General features: G+C 33.5%; 2 pseudogenes; both read left to right on the plus strand.

The window, feature by feature from the left end:
- Window positions 1-1,260: 1,260 nt before the first annotated feature.
- LOC113187275 (COMM domain-containing protein 1 pseudogene) lies at window positions 1,261-16,061 on the plus strand (annotated as a pseudogene).
- On the plus strand, window positions 6,580-7,760 carry LOC113187267 (N-acetyllactosaminide beta-1,3-N-acetylglucosaminyltransferase 2-like; annotated as a pseudogene).
- Window positions 16,062-18,693: the final 2,632 nt, after the last annotated feature.

The following is an 18,693-nucleotide window of genomic DNA, read 5'->3' on the forward strand; positions in this document are numbered from 1 at the left end:
TACTTAGTATGGAATTCATAACACTGAATATCTGTATTAGAAAAGAAGAAAAGGCAACAACCTCAACTTCCAGCTGAAGTTAACATAGAAAGAAGAGTAAAAGATACACCAAGTCATCAGAAAATAAACTTGGAAATACTAAAAAGTATAGTGATAATCAACACATGTAAAGGACAAAAATGATGTAGAAAATCAAGTTGGAAAATAAAGTCTATTTTTGAAGACTGATAATTTCGTCATAAATCTCTAGTTAGACTAAACAAGTAGAGAAGAAAAGATACAAATTACCAAGATCAATGCTTGAATAGCAATGGTTCAATATTCAATGTTCTCTAATTCATTGTTCATGTTGACTTCATAGAACATAAACAGCAGTCCAACTGTGTATTTTAATAAGTAGGGATTTTAATTTATAAATATTAATTTATAAATTTTTAAAACAGAAAACCAAAAAAAAAGCAAGAAATGAGCAAGTAATTTGAAGAGACACTTCTTAAAGGAGGCTATGCAGATGGAAAATAAGCATATGAAAACATGATCATCATTGCTAGCCATTGGGAAAAAGAGGAAAACCAAAAATATTTATTAGTATAAATATGTTAGAATGACTAAAATGAAAGAGTGCTGTAACAAATTTTAGAGTTTTACAATAACTAGACAAATGTGAAAACAACTCAAATGTCTATCAAAGGAAGAATTAATATGTATAACTCTGGGATTTTTTGTGCCTATACATGTGTGTATAGGTGTGTTTTGTTAAGGACAAATAAAGATTTGCATAGACACTCTGTAAAGGAAATTATGTAGATAGAAAATCAGCCTGTGAAAACATAATTAGCATTGCTAGTGTGTGTGTATGGGAAATGAAATATTTTTCATTGAAAAGAATAAATGAATTTGACATAGATAACAAGAAAAATTTTCAAAAGAAATTATGCGGAAAGCCAGAACAACAACAACAACAAGAATTAACACTGTATTATTTTATTTCATAAATTTCTAGACTATGTAAACAAATAAAATAAGTACATAACAATGTAAAAAATTCACATTATTAGTAGCAGATTGGTAGTTTACAGAGATGAGGATTTTGAAGAGCAAGGTCAGAGGCAATGAAAAGGGGTATTAGGCTATGTCAAAACTTACCAAATCCTAAATGTACAGTGGGCGAATTCTTTTTCAATGATACCTCATCTATTAAAGCTGTTAAAAGCACTTTGGTGAAGTAAGGAATGTGAATTGAAAAGAAGTACTAAGAGTATGGCTCTTTTATTCAAAACTCAAGAGCAGGCTTGTTGTGGGAAGATGTAGGTCTAGAATTAATGGGAATTGTGTTTTGGAGAACTTTTGAAGTTATTTTGTGTTCCATAGCTGTATAGGACATTGGTTTAGTTTCTACATTGACAAAAACTCATTGATTAATAAAATTAGAAAATCTAGATTTTAGTTATTTATATCTTTATATTAAAAAGAACAGATAGAGTTCTGGGGCTGTAAATCACTGTTAGAGTGCTTGCCTTGCAAGAGTGAGATGCTGGGTTTGATTCTTAACAGCACATGAAAATAAATAAATAAAGGTATTGTGTCCATCTACAACTAAAAATATATTTTCAAAAAAGAACAGAAATAAGGGGCTGGGGTTATGGCTCAGCAGTGGAGTGCTTGGCTAGAATGTGCGAGGCCAGGGGGTTTATCCTCAGCACCACACAAAAATAAATGAAATAAATGTATTGTGTCCAACTATAACTAAAAAATAAACTTTTTTAAAAAAAAGAACAGAAATATACAGAAAATGTAGTTTATGATGCTCACACAAAAATGTTTAGTGGTTTTTTGTTGATAGAGTATCAGTGACATACTTTGAATTGAATTAAAAAGTTAAGATGGGTTGATGAATGGTGATAAGGGCTGATTGGTGGATAGATATGTTTTGATTCAAATAATATAAAATATTAATTGTACAACATATAATTATGTGGATATGTGGGCATTAATTGAATAGCTCTTTGCAATATATCAAATGTAATTTTTTTAAGTTAAAATGTCTAGAAAACATTGTAATGAGATGAGACTGCATGCTTATTATGTCTTAAAGCCACATTCTGCAATACAATTTAAAGCCTCATAGATTGATTATTAAGAACATAAGTTGATAATACATTAGAAAACTCCTGAATTTTCTAGCAAAATTGAATATGTACAGTGTGTCGTAATAATTTCACCTGTAAATACATATACTACAGAAATTCTTCATTTTACATAATAGCCTTTAACTTGAAACAACTTAAATTTTCATCTACTGTAGATTGGATACATATATTGTGGTCCCTTCATTTAAAACACAACTATACACCAATGAATGGAATATACAACAGCTAACCAAAATTCAAGATGGGTTATGCAATGTCGCGACCCCTTGCCAGCATGGGAAACATGACACAGGATTCTTCTTTCAGCAGTTTACTCAGGACCTTTGAATCATGATGAGAAAACAGGAACAAGAGAGCGAGCGGTTGGTCTGCCCTAGCTTAAGTACCCAGCCCCGCCAATGAATTAGCACCACACGGGAAAGTCTAATAGGTACAGCGCAGCGGAAGCAGGCCAGAGCCCAGCCCACAGCCTTACAAGGAGTTGTTTACTTCTAACAACTCTAACCGCTAACGAAGCGGAAGCAGAGACCAGCGCCATATTCAGGGTGCGGTCGCCAGCTCCCAACAATGCAAGAATAAGTGATGCCAAAATTTGAGCCAAATTTAAAAGTTTAAGCAACTGTGTGATTCCACTTGTATGATGTTACGATCAGGCAAAACTAATCTATGATTTTAAAAATCAGTTAGTAGTGAAGAAGGATGCAAAGATTGTTTAAATCATAAAGCATGCTTGTTAGGCAAAATTTTATTTATTGATCTTGGTATTGTTTACACAGATGGGTTTATTTGATGATAATTCCTTGAGCTGCATATTCGTTATCTATGTAACTTTTGTGTATCAGTCATACTTTAGTGATATTACACAATATTTAGGTCTTTTCCAAGGATTAGACAGAAAATAGTCCCTTAAGCAAACAATATATGTTTTAGATATTTTACTGGCATGTATTAGTAAGATGTGAGTACATATTTTTTCTTAAGTATCTTTCAACAATTAGAGTGTATATATATATATATACATATATATATATATATATATATATATATATTAGTACATATATATTAGTATATATTATATATATATATATATATATAAATTAAGACAATTTGGTAATAAAACAGTCAACAACAATAAAATAGTTGACTAAAGTGACAAGTAACCCCTGAAGAGCAATAAGGAGAAATACAGGTAAATAGTAAAGCATTAAGCAAAATCCAGTCTGCAAAGACTCCTTGAGATAACAACATAGAGACTGGAATAAATTGTTACCAATGATTTTCATAGAATATGCAAATTAATTGGAAACACAGTAATCACACAACTAGTGGGGTTTCTCATGAGAATTCTGCAATAAATCTTGCCACAATGCTGATTTAGAATTTTATAATCTTTGATGGAAAGACCTGAAGACACAACTGTTTGAGCATATGCTAAAAACATGCATCATTAATTAAGGAGGAGTGCACTTTTTTTAAAAGAATGGAAAGTCACCAAATAAATAACCTGAAATTAACATTTCAAATCTCTAGAAAATGAAAAACAAATTAACACTAAAAGCAGTAGAAAACAGGAAATAATCAATTGAATTGAAACAAACAAATAAAAAACATTGAATAGACAAAATGAAAAGTTACCTCGTTGAAAGAATAAATACAATAAAAAGATCTTTAACCAACCTAATGAATAAAAAGAGAACTCAAGTCCCTAAAATTCATGATGTAAAAGGAAATATCACCATGGATACTACTGAAATATGAACAATTATCAAAAATTATTTTGAAAATCTATACTCCAATAAAATAGAAAACCATGAAGAAATTGACAAATTTCTAGAGACCTTCTCAAATTGAATAATGAGGATATAGAAAATTTAGATTGATCAATTTCCTGAAATGAAATTAAAGACATAATCAAAAGCCAATCAACAAAGGAAAGCCGAGGACAAGATGAATTTCAGCCAAGTTCTACCAGATCTTCAAAAAAGAACTTACTCTAAACTTCTTCAAATTATTTCATAAAATAGAAAAGGAAGGAAACCTTCCAAACTCATTTTATGATGCTAGTATCACCCTAATACCAAAATCAGGCAAAGGTACATCAAGGAAAGAAAAGTTCAGACTAAAAATCCCTGATGAACATAGATGCAAAAATCCTTAATAAAATACAGGTCAATTGCATACAAAAACATATTAAAAGATAATACACCATCAACAAGTGTGGTTTATTCCAGGGATGTTGGTTCAACATTTGGCAATCTATAAATGTAATTCATTACATCAATATTCTTAAATTATTCCACTCACAATAGCCTCAAAAAATGAAATAGTTGGGAATCAATTTAACAAAGAGGTAAAGGATCTCTACAATGAAAATTATAGAACATTTAAAAAATTGAATATCTACAAAGATGGAAAAATTTCTCATGTTCTTGGATAGACAGAATTAATAATGTCAAAAGCATTATACAGATTTAATGCAATTCCCATTAAAATTCCAATGATATTTTTCTTAGAGATAGAAAGAGAAGTTATGAAATTCATTTGAAAAAATAAGAGGCCCAGAATAGCTAAGACAATTTTTAGTGAGAAAAGTTAATGCAGGAGGCAAGAGTATACCAGACCCTAAATTATACTTCAGAGCTATAATAACAAAAACAGCATGGTATTGTCATCAGAACAAACTATAAAGGCCAACAGAACAGAATAGAACACACAAAGACATACCCACATAAATACAGTTATCTCATACTAGACAAATGTGCCATGAACATGTATTTGAGGAAAGAAAGCCTCTTCAAGGAATGGTGCTGGGAAAACTATAAATCCATATATAGCAAAATAAACTAAACCCCTATCTCACTCTGCACAAAACTCAACTCAAAGTGGATCAAGGATCTAGGCATTAGTTCAGAGCTGTTGTGCCTACTACAGGAAAAAGTAGGCCCCAATCTCCATTATGTCATCTTAGAAACTGACTTCAGCAATAAAACTCCTAAATTACAAGAAATAAAATCAATAACAAGATATGGGATATGGGATGGTATCAAAGAAAAAGCTTTTCACAGAAAAAAAACAATAAAGAATGTGAAGAGAGACCAGACAAAATGGGTGAAAATTTTTGCATCTGCACCTCAGATAGAGCATTAATCTTTACACAAAACAAAGAACTCAAAACATACCAAAAGAACAAATAACTCAGTCTATAAATTGGCAAAGCAACTACACAGGCAATTCACAGAAAAACAAATATGAATGGTCAACAAATATACAAAAAGTGTTCAACATTTCTACCTCACTCCAGTCAGAATGGCAATTGTTAAGAATACAAGTAACAATAAATGCTGGTGAGGATGTGGGGAAAATTATTCACTCATACATTGCTAGTGGAACTGGAAATTGATGCAAACATTATGGAAAGCAATATAGAAAGTCCCCAGAAAACTTGGATTTGAATCACCATTTGACCCGGTTATACCACAACTCAGTTTATACCCAAAGGATTTAAAATCAGCATACTACAGTGATGCAGCCACATCAAAGTTTATAGTGGCTCAATTCAGAGTAGCTAAGCTATGGAACTAACCTGGGTGTCCTTCAATAGATGAATGGATAAAGAAAATGTGGCATATATACCTAATGGAATATTAGAAATAAATTTATGTCATTTGCTTGAAATTGGGTGGAACTGGAGAATATCATGTTAACAAGCCAGTCCCCAAAAACCAAAGGCTGAATGTTCTCTCTGATATGTGGAAGCTAACCCATAAAAAGGGAGGGTAGGGAGAGGAAGTAAAGTAGTTGATTGGATTAGACAAAGGAGTATATGATAGGAAGGGAGAGGGGATAAGAATAGAAAATGAAGCAGACAGACCATAGCTCTCGAGCTTGAGGGATGCAAGTCTCTCAGCTGGCTGCTGAGCGGACTGGTCCAGGATGCTTTCCACGGGCACCGGGGCATCACGGAGGAGCTGTTGAGGAGCCAGCTGTATCCGGAGGTTTTGGCTGAGGAGGCTGAGGAGTTCTGGCCCTTTTTGGCAAAGATGAGGGAGATTCTTAAGTCGATTACATCTGCAGACATGGATTTCAACCAGCTAGAGGCATTCTTTACTGCTCAAACCAAAAAGCAAGGTGGGATAACATCTGACCAGGCTGCTGTTATTTCCAAATTCTGGAAGAGCCACTAAACAAACATTCTAGAGAGACTCTTGAACCAGAATCCTTGGGACAATGGACTTAAGGGCCTGAGCTGGAGAGTTGATGCCAAGTCTCAGTCAAGGCACTCATCTCAAATATACACCCCTGTTTCCATAATAGAACTAGAATTTGGGAAAACTGGACAGCAATTCCCTCAGCGTGGCCTGTGCCAGAGTGAACCACTGAGTTGTTGGAAGAAACCACAGAGGAAAGCCAGCAACTTCAGATATGAGGAATGAGTGTTAGACATCGAAGAATAAAGTTGTTGGGTATCCTGATGATTGCAAATATCTTCATTTATTTGATTGTGGAAGTCTCCAAAAGCAGCAGCCAAGAATAAATTGGAAAGGGCAAAGTAATAATACCCAAAGAAAAGTTCTGGAAGATATCTAGCTTACCTCCCTGGAACAGAGAACAAGAAAAGCTGAACAAGCAGTACAATCCCATTTTGAGCATGTTGGCCAACCAGACAGGGGATGTATATGGGTCATCAAATATAAGTCATCTGAATTATTGTGAACCTGACCTGAGGGTCATGTCAGTTGTGACAGATTTTAGTAATTTGCTGGACAGATTTAAAGACTTTCTCCTGTACTTGAGATGTCGAAATTATTTACTGGTTATAGAGCAACCGAATAAATGTGCAAAGAAGCCCTTCTTGTTGCTGGCAATTAAGTCCCTCACTCCACATTTCGCCAGAAGGCAAGCAATTCGGGAGTCCTGGGGCAAAGAAACCAACCAGGGGAACCAGACAGTGGTGCGAGTCTTCTTGCTGGGCCAGACTCCCCCAGAGGACAAATTTCTGACATGCTGAAATTTGAGAGTGAGAAGCACCAAGACATTCTTATGTGGAACTATAGAGACACTTTTTTCAACCCGTCTCTAAAGGAAGTGCTATTTCTCAGGTGGGTGAGCACTTCCTGCCCAGACACTGAGTTTGTCTTTAAGGGTGATGACAATGATGTTTCTGTGAACACTCATCACATTCTGAATTACTTGAATAGCTTTCCCAAGCACAAAGCCAAAGATTTTTTTATAGGTGATGTGATCCACAATGCTGGCCCTCTTCGAAACAAGAACCTGAAGTACTACATCCCAGAGGTGGTTTTTTCTGGGGTCTGCCCTCCTTATGCAGGGGGAAGGGGATTCTTCTATTCTGGCCGCCTGGCCCTGAGGCTGTACAACATAACTGACCAGGTCCATCTCTACCCCATTGATGATGTTTATACTGGAATGTGCCTTCAGAAACTTGACCTCGTTCCAGAGAAACACAAAGGCTTCAGGACATTTTATATTGAGGAGAAAAACAAGAATAACATCTGTTCTTATGTAGATCTGATGTTAGTACACAGTAGAAAACCTCAAGAGTTGATTGATATTTGGTCTCCCTTGCAAAGTGCTCATTTAAAATGCTAAAATATATACAGGCTAAATTTTACATAGAAAGACATATCTTCCCTAGTTCCCATGTTGTTTTCTCACATTAGGGTAATTTCTGTGTTAAACCATCAGAATTACCTTTAAAAGTAGTGTCCATGTGAGGCCCTCCAAATGCTTTAGTTTGGCACTTTTGTGACTAGGGAAAGCAGATGATGATAATTTCAATGGAGAATATGGTGGGATGATTGGTTCTGAACTTTCCTACTGGATAGTGGTCATTATTTTAATTTATCCTCCCTTCTCATCTGAAATCATAAGTTCCTAGAATGTGATTATTGTAAGTTATTTTTATTTTGTTCTGCTATATTTATTCCTACTTCCATTATCATGATGGATTTATCTGTAATTTGGGTGTTTGGGAACCTACTGTCTACCACAACTTTGTTATTCATGACTCAGTGGTTTTGTGAAATGGAATTATATTTATTTTCATGAAATTTGGGTGAATTTTTAAAATTATCTAGAAAATGTACTTCAGTCAAAATGTTCTGCCACCCCACAGTATTTTCCTGTGTTAATTTAATTAGTTAATTTTGCAAAATGAGAATCATATGTGACATATTCAGTTTATCTTCTTGTGGTCTCATGGTCATAATGAGGAGAGAGTGAGTTTAATTTCTCTTGTGTTTGGTTTGCTAGGTGGTATCATAATAATGATCTGATTTTAGTATTGTTGAATATAATGGTTATGGTTTCATAATGGCCAACTGGAAATTGGATTGCCCGTGACAACCATATGGGTTTATGAATTTTCACTGTGGATCAAGAAAGCATAGTGACTTTTGAACTTGGAAGTGAAAAGTTTGAAGTTGTAGGCTTTTTCTTGCCTGGTCTGTCAGTTTGAAACTCCAGGATTCTATTCTTGCCATATTTTCACATGTTGCTTATGCAAAATTATTATTCTGAGTAGCAATCACTTCCCTTTCTCAGTGTAGAAGTGCCTGTGTTTTTATTTATTGTTCAGATCAAAGACCAAAACATTTTCTTAAATATATTTTGTGTAATATTTTATTTGTATACAGTGTTGTTGGTGATATATTTAACTAGAGCATGATATTTTAAATGTTAAGGTAAAACATATGTTAAATAAAGCTAATGGTTATTTTTGAATTTTAAAATTTGGGTTTTTGGGCGGAGTATGAACTACTAGAGTTTAAAATTCTGCCAAACTATTACTTATATGTACTATTTATAACATACTTTCTTGAAATATTTTTGTGTTTTTAGAGATAAGAATTCTTATTATATGCAATACTAGGGACTGTAAAAAAAAGTGGAAATAAAGTCACCCTATTTTTAAAAAAAAAAAGAAAATAAAGCAGAATGAATTGGACAAAATTTCCTATGCTTATATATGAATACACAACCAGTTTAACTTCACATCATGTACAACCAAAAGAATGGGATCCTAACTGGAATAGGCAGCACTCCATGTGTGTATAATATGTCAAAATACATCGTCTTTTCATGTGTATCTATCATGTATACCTAAACACAACAAATAAAAAAATTAATGGCAATGTCAACAATAACTTCTAGGTGTTAATTATTTCTCAAAGTTATCCTTAAAAATAGATCCTATTCTCTCAACTTGAGCATTTAGGCGACATGCTTAAGATTAGGAAGCCAACATTTTTATATGTGTCTTTCTTACACTAATAACTTTATTGTGTGGTTTTACATATTCCTATCTTCTGTAAAAATTTCAAAACATTTTTGTTTTATTTTGTTCTATACAAAATTTAATATTTGTGTTGCAATTAAAAAAATAAATTTGTGAAAGTATATACATGATTTTACTTTCTTCAACATGTTTGCATGGAAAGGTAAAAGATCAGAAGTACCTTTTTTTGTATCACTGCATGGGAAAAATTTAATAGAAAATAAAATTTACAAGAAGGAATTATTTCATTGAAGATCCTTCCTATAGGCTTAATATATTTGTATACAATTAATCTGATTTTATGATTATTTCCTATATTTGGTCTGGGTCCCATGTTTATTATTTAAAGATACTTTGACTATATGTAGTAAACATTCTTGTTTTCTTTTTAAATTACTGTCATTATTCACATTAATGTTGCACTACTGCCATCTTGTGAGTGCTCAGTGGTTCTACTATCCTGTGACAGCCATTGCCAAAGTGCATAAGCTGACAGATTGTAGGGATCAGCAAATTAACATTGATCATAATGAAGACTGTAATATTCAATAGTACTTTGAAAAAAAAGTGATGATTAATTTGAAAAGGCTTTAAATAATTTCAGTATGAATTTCACATGGAATCAGTTTTAGGTATCTTGGCAATAAATTTTACTTTTTTTGTATATATACATATAACATCTGAATTAGTCTACATTAATACATGTCACAAAAAACTTTGCTATACATAATCAAAATTTTGAAGCATAAACCTTAAATATTTAAATATTACAATTGTAAAATAACAATTTTATCAAGTTTTCTTGTGGCCTAGTAAATAACTGAATGGCTATAGTGAGGGAATTTTGTCAGATGCAAAAATTTATTTATTTTTGGATGGTGTATTTTAGGCATTCTGAGGAATATGGTTATTTGTGAACCACTTGCATGAGTTGTACATGTAATTTCCAGATATAAAGTAAATTTTACACCATGGCTATTAAAATACAATAATGTATGCACCATTTGTGCACCCACCTCTGAAAAAAACAACAACAAACTTTTTAATATCTTGACATATCTGTACTTCATTACAGTTGGAATTTTAGATTTCCAAAGTACCAAATAGTATTTATTTTAATATATTCACAATTTTAATGAAAAGTAAATCTTGTACACTTTTGTTCTGTTCTACAAAGTAGCATGGTTTATTTAAGAAAGAATATATGACTACAGTGAGAATATTTTCTTAGTATGTATAATACTAAATGAAACAAAGGCATGGAAACTATTCTACATACTTGTAGTATCTGACAAGGCAATACAAGTAATTTTAATTTTAATTTTTTCAATATTTGGTCACAAATCTCAAACAATTAGAATAATTAGATATGTGCTTATCATTAGGGTCACAACATTAAAGTACACTAACAAATCATCAGTTTTTAAATTAATAGTGCTATAAATTATTTTTATATATTTAAAATCAATGGTACTCTTGCACATCAGTTTTTTCATATATTTTTTTCTCAAATACTGTGAATCTTTTTTTAAAAAAAATGTGATCTTGATCCACAAATAAAATAAAATTAGGATCTTTAGAATGCATATTGAATTAAGTCCGTGGTTAAACTAAATTTAACTATTTAGAATAAAGAGATTACTCAATAAACAATTATATCTATTTGGTCAATTGCAATAAGAAAGAAGGATAAAAGGAAAAATGTAGAAGGAAAAAGAAATGAGGAAAGACAGAAATAGAAATAGAAGAAATAGAAAGAGGAAAACTTTAAAATATTTAACACTGACAACTTGTTTTTTAAAAAAAAGAGAGAGAATTTTTAGTATTTATTTTTAGTTATTTGCGGACACACATCTTTGTTTGTATGTGGTGCTGAGGATCGAACCCGGGGCCACATGCATGCCAGGTGAGCGCGCTACCGCTTGAGCCACATCCCCAGCCCTGACAACTTGCTTTTTGCAATTAGTATTTGGATTATATTTATGTGTAAGAGTTTCAATAACTTTCAAAATTATTATGAAAATAAACGCTAAAGCATCTAAAATATATTTTGTTTCATAAAGGCAATATTGTTTTATTTGTTTGCTCATTATTCTCAAAAAGAACAACCTAAGGAAAAGAATTGAAGTAAAAATAATTGTCTGAGGCATATTACTATAAATCACTGATGAGCCCAATGACTTTGGAGAGTAAAGCAAAACCAAGTCAATGGCTGGCTATTTTAAATATGTGACTTAGGAGAAATTGAGAGAATTAAACGCCATCCAATTTCCTCTTCAGAGTGTGCACCAAAGGAGGTTATCAATGATATGCCAAAGTGCACAATTACCAGAATGCATTTGCTTTCTCTATGTAGTTTTCTTTCTTTTTCTGTTCAATTAGTTAAAATTTATTTTCCTTTTCCTTTCTTTTCTATTAGCCTGTGAAAAATAATCAATGCAGACTTCTGGCTCTCCTATTTAGTTTTCTTATAATGCAGAGTTCCTGGAAAGAGGTTAATTTACTTTGAAGATAATTACAAGTGCTTTTTTACTTTCACATAGAAATGTACAAATGTGACTAATACATAATTGGTAACAAAACACTACATAAATTCCCTGAAATTTTACCTTAAAACATCCAAGAAGCAAATAATAATTGAAAAGAGTAACACTACATTTGTTGATTGCTAAATATGTCTTATTTAGCAAATTTGACCTGTTAAACTTGTTTTCATTAATGGCTGACCACCAAATAGCAATTTTTCATTCTTTATAACATCAAATATTTCTTAAATTATTTCAAATAATTTCTTTTCAGTAAAAAAGCCACTAGAAATGAGTTCTGTCATTTTAAAAAGAGGCCAAAGGACTCCTGACCATGACATTCTTCAACTCATGAGGTAAATATTTCTTTCATTTTCATTTTTCTATTGTACAATTAAAATTATCAAATTATTTGTAAGAAGGTCCTTTAAACAAATGTTTTTTTTTTTTTATTCAGCATAACATAATCACTATGCCCCAACTTCCCAGTGTTTTTTTCCTCACTAATTTAAACAATTTTTAAGGAATCTCATTTATCTGAGGAAATAACTTCAAGTAAATAGCCAGCTTCTCTAGCCGTGGATGTCTGTCTAACTATATGAAAAATCCCCAGTTGGTGATTTGGCCTCTAAAATTACAGGTGGGGACTACAAAATATATAGAAAGTTAACTTATACAAGACAGAGTTTATTCTCATTAGAGCCTTTGGAACTATCTGGAAACATTTGAATTGAGCGAAAATTCTTCTTAGAGCAAATTACAGAACCTATTACCATTTCTATGATTGAGCAGGCAGATGAGTTTTAACTATGCTCAGCTGCCTGATAAGTTCCTCAAATGAAATTTTATCTTATTTTTGCAAAAGGCTTGAAATTACTTCCAGTAATAAGTGAGGCTCATCAGTTTCTATTTATATTTCTTTAATATTTAAGCCTGTGATGGGCATCAGTGCACTAAGCGTCCTGCAGAGATTCACAATCTAATTTACATGTTGACTCAACCTAGACTGGCATTTGTGATAATGATCCATGGACCTTTATACTCTTTACAAAACTCCCTAATAATACACTGGCATTTGTTTGTATAGAAGGCTGCACTTTATGGTGTTTTAATTGTCATTGTACATTATTGTCTTTTTAATTACTTGAGGGCATATATGTTGGACATGCTAGGATTCTTTATCAAAAACTGAAAGAAAAACCTTAAATGGTGATTATCGTTGTTCCTCCAACACTGCAGACCTAGATTTGTTACATAATTTACTACCCACACTACTGTTAAATTTCTTGATAAACATTTATTTCCACTGGAACTACTTAAATCTTATTTTTTGTCACTACCTTTCATTGAAAATGCTCATTTTTAAACAGGTAATAAATTATCTTGTGTGATTTTTATGTTGTGGGTAATACCACAGGGACCACAAAGTTAATTGTCTAAAGTGACAATGAATAAAAATAGTTGTTTATGCATGATGCACCCAAACTTTTGAAAGATTTTCTATAATGTGATTTTTAGCACTAATTACAGAGATCAATAAAGATGTTAGGCTTGCAATTTTTAGATATAATTAGTGCAACAGTGATAATAAGCTAGAGAAAATGGCAAAATCATGTTCTGAATATGGGCAAATTAATTGATTAAACATACGTTTTAATTAGGGCATCAATACTGTATTACTGCCCAATATTCTTTTTACCATGGGAATGGAAAACAAAGAGATAAAAAACTGTTGTTTCCATTGTGATAATATTACAAACATTTTTTACCAATAGCACTTCATTTAAATGTATATATTTAGGGAATAGGAGCAACTCTCTCTATCTATCTCTCTCTCTCCACCCCACCCCACACACATACACACACACACACACACACACACACACACACACACATTCATCAATGATATGCTACTATAAAGCAATGTAGAATATTGAGTCATCCTAGGCACCAAGTTATAATTCATGACAAGTGATTCTGGAGACATCACATACCACTAGAACTATCATTTCTCAGCACCTGAAAGTCAAAGCTAAACTTTTATAAATCCTGTCACAAGTACTGAAAGTCATGTTCTTCTGGCATAGTTTTACTTATACTCTAAATTAGTATACCAAATGACATAACCAGCCCATGATTATCAGGTTCAAATACTATTTCTGTTTCCACACTGTAATTTCATGATTAAATGCTGCAATCTTTGAATATATCAACATGTCATACTTTCTTGTGAATTGACAATGTTACTAGAAACCCACACATTAATATTCTAATGGATCTTTGAGCAGTTGAAATTTCTTTGATTATTACATTCATTCTTTTTCTCTGGTGATAATCTTTCTCTTAATGTCTATTTCTGTTGAATACCACCACTGAAGATTTCTCTTGGTATGATTATTCACACTTAGATTTTAACTAATCTGATCTTTATTTTGAAAGGGCATTTTAACAAGGCTCACAGCATCAGTTGGAAGGCAGACATTGTTTGTAGCCCTGGAGTAGGATTGTACTTGTTGATATATTTCCCTTAACAAGGATAGGAATTTGAGGAAACAGGATTGGGATTCAGGGAATTTTCTACTGCTATACGGTCAAGGAAGAAAGGTCAGCATTAGAAAAATCCCTTTATTCTTTATCCTTAAAATCTGTGAGATTCTAGCATCTAAATGTGTGATTCTATATGTTTCTTATCATAAAAAATGTTATATTCATACACTGCTTTTTGCTACAGAGACAATCAATCTTCGTAAGTTTATCTTCTCATAAATAACATGGTCTAGGTAAGTATCCTACCACTGGACTACATTCCGAATAATAACATTGTCATATTGTGTACAACTACAAATATATAATTACTATAATTTCACTAGTATGTGTAATTATAAGGCACTAACAAAAATAGCAAATTTATCAAAGAACCACAGTTACAAGTAATTTAATGTGTTAAAGTAAATGAATTTAGAACAAGTATCAAAACTGAATAGCTGGGGCTGTAACTCAGTGGTAGTGCATTTTCCTAGCATGTGTGAGGCACTGGATTCAATTCTCATCACCACATAAAAATAAATAAAATAAAGGTCTATCAACAACTAAAAAATATTTTAAAAAACCTGAATGAATGGATGAATGAACAAATTATATGGTTTGAGAATACTTGATTTTAATTGAAATATTTGTCCTTTTTCATTAATACCATATTTGAAGTAGCTGTGAATAAGTGCATTGCTTTCCCAGTGCCTGCAAGCTAGGCGAACCTGCAACCCACGGGCGGGTCAGGTCCAGCAACCAGCGGAGTCACAGAACAGCTACAGGCGCCTGCAGGGAAAGCGGACAGGACCCACCAGTAGGACAGGGCGGCGGCCTGCTGAGGGGCAGGCCCGTCCCCTCCCCAAGTGTCTGCAAGGTAGGCGGGACTGTGACCACCGGCAGATCAGACCGAGCGGCCTGCTGAGGGGCGGAACTGCCCCCCCCAGTGCCTGCAAGCTAGGCGAACCTGCGACCCATCGGGAGGTTAGGCCCAGCAACCTGCGGAGTGACAGAGGTGCCCCTCGCGCCTGCAGGGTAGGAGGAACTTTGACCGACCAGCAGAGCAGACCTAGGGCCTGCCAGCGTGGTAGACGGATCACACCAATTGGAGGAGGATCACAGCCACTACCTGCCCTGCAAGGGTGTTTTTTCAACTATACAAGAGCAATATAAATAAATAGAGGGAAAATTTCAAAAACACAACAGTTTCACCAAGCAGAAAGAAACACCAGCAGTATGAAAAGACAAGGTAAGAAAGGACCACAGGCAATGCAGGTCAACTCAACTTTAGAAGAGGTAATAGCTGCAACAGATGGAATGTCAGATAGAGAGGTCAGGATATACATGCTTCAGATGATCTGGAGTCTCAAGGAAGACATGAGACAGCAAAATCAGACAATGAAAGATCACATTGACAAACAAATCCAGGAAGTAAAAGATCAATTTCACAGGGAGATAGAGGTAATAAAAAACAAACAAATAGAAATCCTAGAAATGCAGGAAACAATAAACCAACTTAAAAACTCAATTGAGAATACTACCAGCAGAGTAGATCACTTATAAGAGAGAACATCAGACAATGAAGACAAAGTATTTCAACTTGAAAAGAACATAGACAGCTCAGCAAGTCTGCTAAGAAACCATGAGCAGAACTTCCAAGAATTATGGGACAACATCAAAAGACCAAACTTAAGAGTCATTGGGATACAGGAAGGCACAGAGCTCCATACCAAAGGAATAAACAGTCTATTCAGTGAAATAATACGAGAAAACTTCCCAGACTTGAAGAATGAGACAGAATCCCAAATCCTAGAAGCCTACAGGACGCCGAATGTGCAAAATCATAAGAGATCCACACCTAGACACATTATAATGAAGATGTCCAACATACAGAATAAGGAGAGAATTTTGAAAGCTGCAAGAGAAAGAAAGCAGATTACATTTAGGGGTAAACCAATCAGGATAACAGCTGATCTCTCAACACAGACTCTGAAAGCTAGAAGATCCTGGAATAACATATTTCAAACACTGAAAGAAAATGGGTTCCAACCAAGAATCGTGTATCCGGCGAAATTAAGCTTCAGGATAGAAGATGAAATTAAAACCTTCCACGATAAACAAAAGTTAAAAGAATTCGCAGCTAGAAAACCATCTCTTCAAAAAATCCTTGGCAAAACATTACAGGAAGAGGAAATGGAAAATAACATTGAAAACCAACAATGGGAGGTAGGACAGTAAAGGGGGGAAAGTAGTCAAAGAGGATAACAAAGCAGGTTTAGTAATATCAATAAACAAATATGGCTAGAAGAACAAACCATATCTCAATAATAACACTAAATGTTAATGGCTTAAACTCACCAATTAAGAGACACAGGCTAGTAGAATGGACAACAAAACAAGACCCAACAATATGCTGCCTACAGGAGACACATCTGATAGGAAAAGATATTCATAGACTGAAGGTGAAAGGTTGGGAAAAATCATACCACTCATATGGACTGCGGAAACAAGCAGGAGTGTCCATACGCATATCTAATAAAATAGATTTCAAGCCAAAGTTAATCAAAAGGGATAAAGAAGGACACTTCATACTGCTCAAGGGAACCATACACCAACAAGACATAACAATCATAAATATATATGCCCCAAATAATGGTGCAGCTGTGTTCATCAAGCAAACTCTTCTCAAGTTCAAGAGTCTAATAGACCACCATACAATAATCATGGGAGACTTCAACACACCTCTCTCACCACTGGACAGATCTACCAAACAAAAGTTAAATAAGGAAACTATAGAACTCAATAACACAATTAACAACCTAGACTTAATTGACATATATAGACTATACCACCCAACATCAAGTAGTTACACTTTTTTCTCAGCAGCACATGGAACCTTCTCAAAAACAGACCATATATTATGTCACAGGGCAACTCTTAAACAATATAAAGGGGTAGAGATAATACCATGCATCTTATCTGATCATAATGGAATGAAACTGAAAATCAATGATAAAAGAAGGAAGGAAAAATCAAGCATCACTTGGAGAATGAACAATAGGTTGCTGAATGATCAATGGGTTTTAGAAGACATCAAGGAGGAAATTAAAAACTTCCTAGAGTTAAATGAAAACACAGACACAACATATCAGAATCTATGGGACACATTGAAAGCAGTTCTAAGAGGAAAATTCATTGCTTGGAGTGCATTCCTCAAAAAAATTAAAAACCAAAAAATAAATGATCTCATACTTCATCTCAAATTCCTAGAAAAAGAAGAGCAAAACAACAGCAAAAGAAGTAGAAGGCAAGAAATAATTAAAATCAGAGCTGAAATTAATGAAATTGAAACAAAAGAAACAATTGAAAAAATTGACAAAACTAAAAGTTGGTTCCTTGAAAAAATAAGTAAAATTGACAGACCCTTAGCCATGCTAACAAAGAGAAGAAGAGAGAGAACCCAAATTACTAGCATACGAGATGAAAAAGGCAATATAACAACAGACACTTCAGAAATACAGAAGATAATCAGAAATTATTTTGAATCCTTATACTCCAATAAAATATAAGATAGTGAAGGCATAGATAAATTCCTTAAGTCTTATGATCTGCCCAGATTGAGTCAGGAGGATATAGACAACCTAAACAGACCAATATCAATTGAGGAAATAGAAGAAACCATAAAAAGATTACCAACTAAGAAAAGCCCAGGACCGGATGGGTATACAGCAGAGTTTTACAAAACCTTTAAAGAGGAACTAACACCAATACTTTTCAAGCTATTTCAGGAAATAGAAAAAGAGGGAGAACTTCCAAAATCATTCTACGAGGCCAACATCACCCTGATCCCGAAACCAGACAAAGACACTTCAAAGAAAGAAAACTACAGACCAATATCTCTAATGAACCTTGACGCAAAAATCCTCAATAAAATTCTGGCGAATTGGATTCAAATACATATCAAAAAAATTATACACCATGATCAAGTAGGATTCATCCATGGGATGCAAGGCTGGTTCAATATACGGAAATCAATAAATGTTATTCACCACATCAATAGACTTAAAAATAAGAACCATATGATCATCTCGATAGATGCAGAAAAAGCATTCGACAAAGTACAGCATCCCTTTATGTTCAAAACTCTAGAAAAATTAGGGATAACTGGATCATACCTCAACATTGTAAAAGCAAT

This window comes from Urocitellus parryii, chromosome 10 (assembly GCF_045843805.1).
Source record: "Urocitellus parryii isolate mUroPar1 chromosome 10, mUroPar1.hap1, whole genome shotgun sequence".
Taxonomy (NCBI): domain Eukaryota; kingdom Metazoa; phylum Chordata; class Mammalia; order Rodentia; family Sciuridae; genus Urocitellus; species Urocitellus parryii.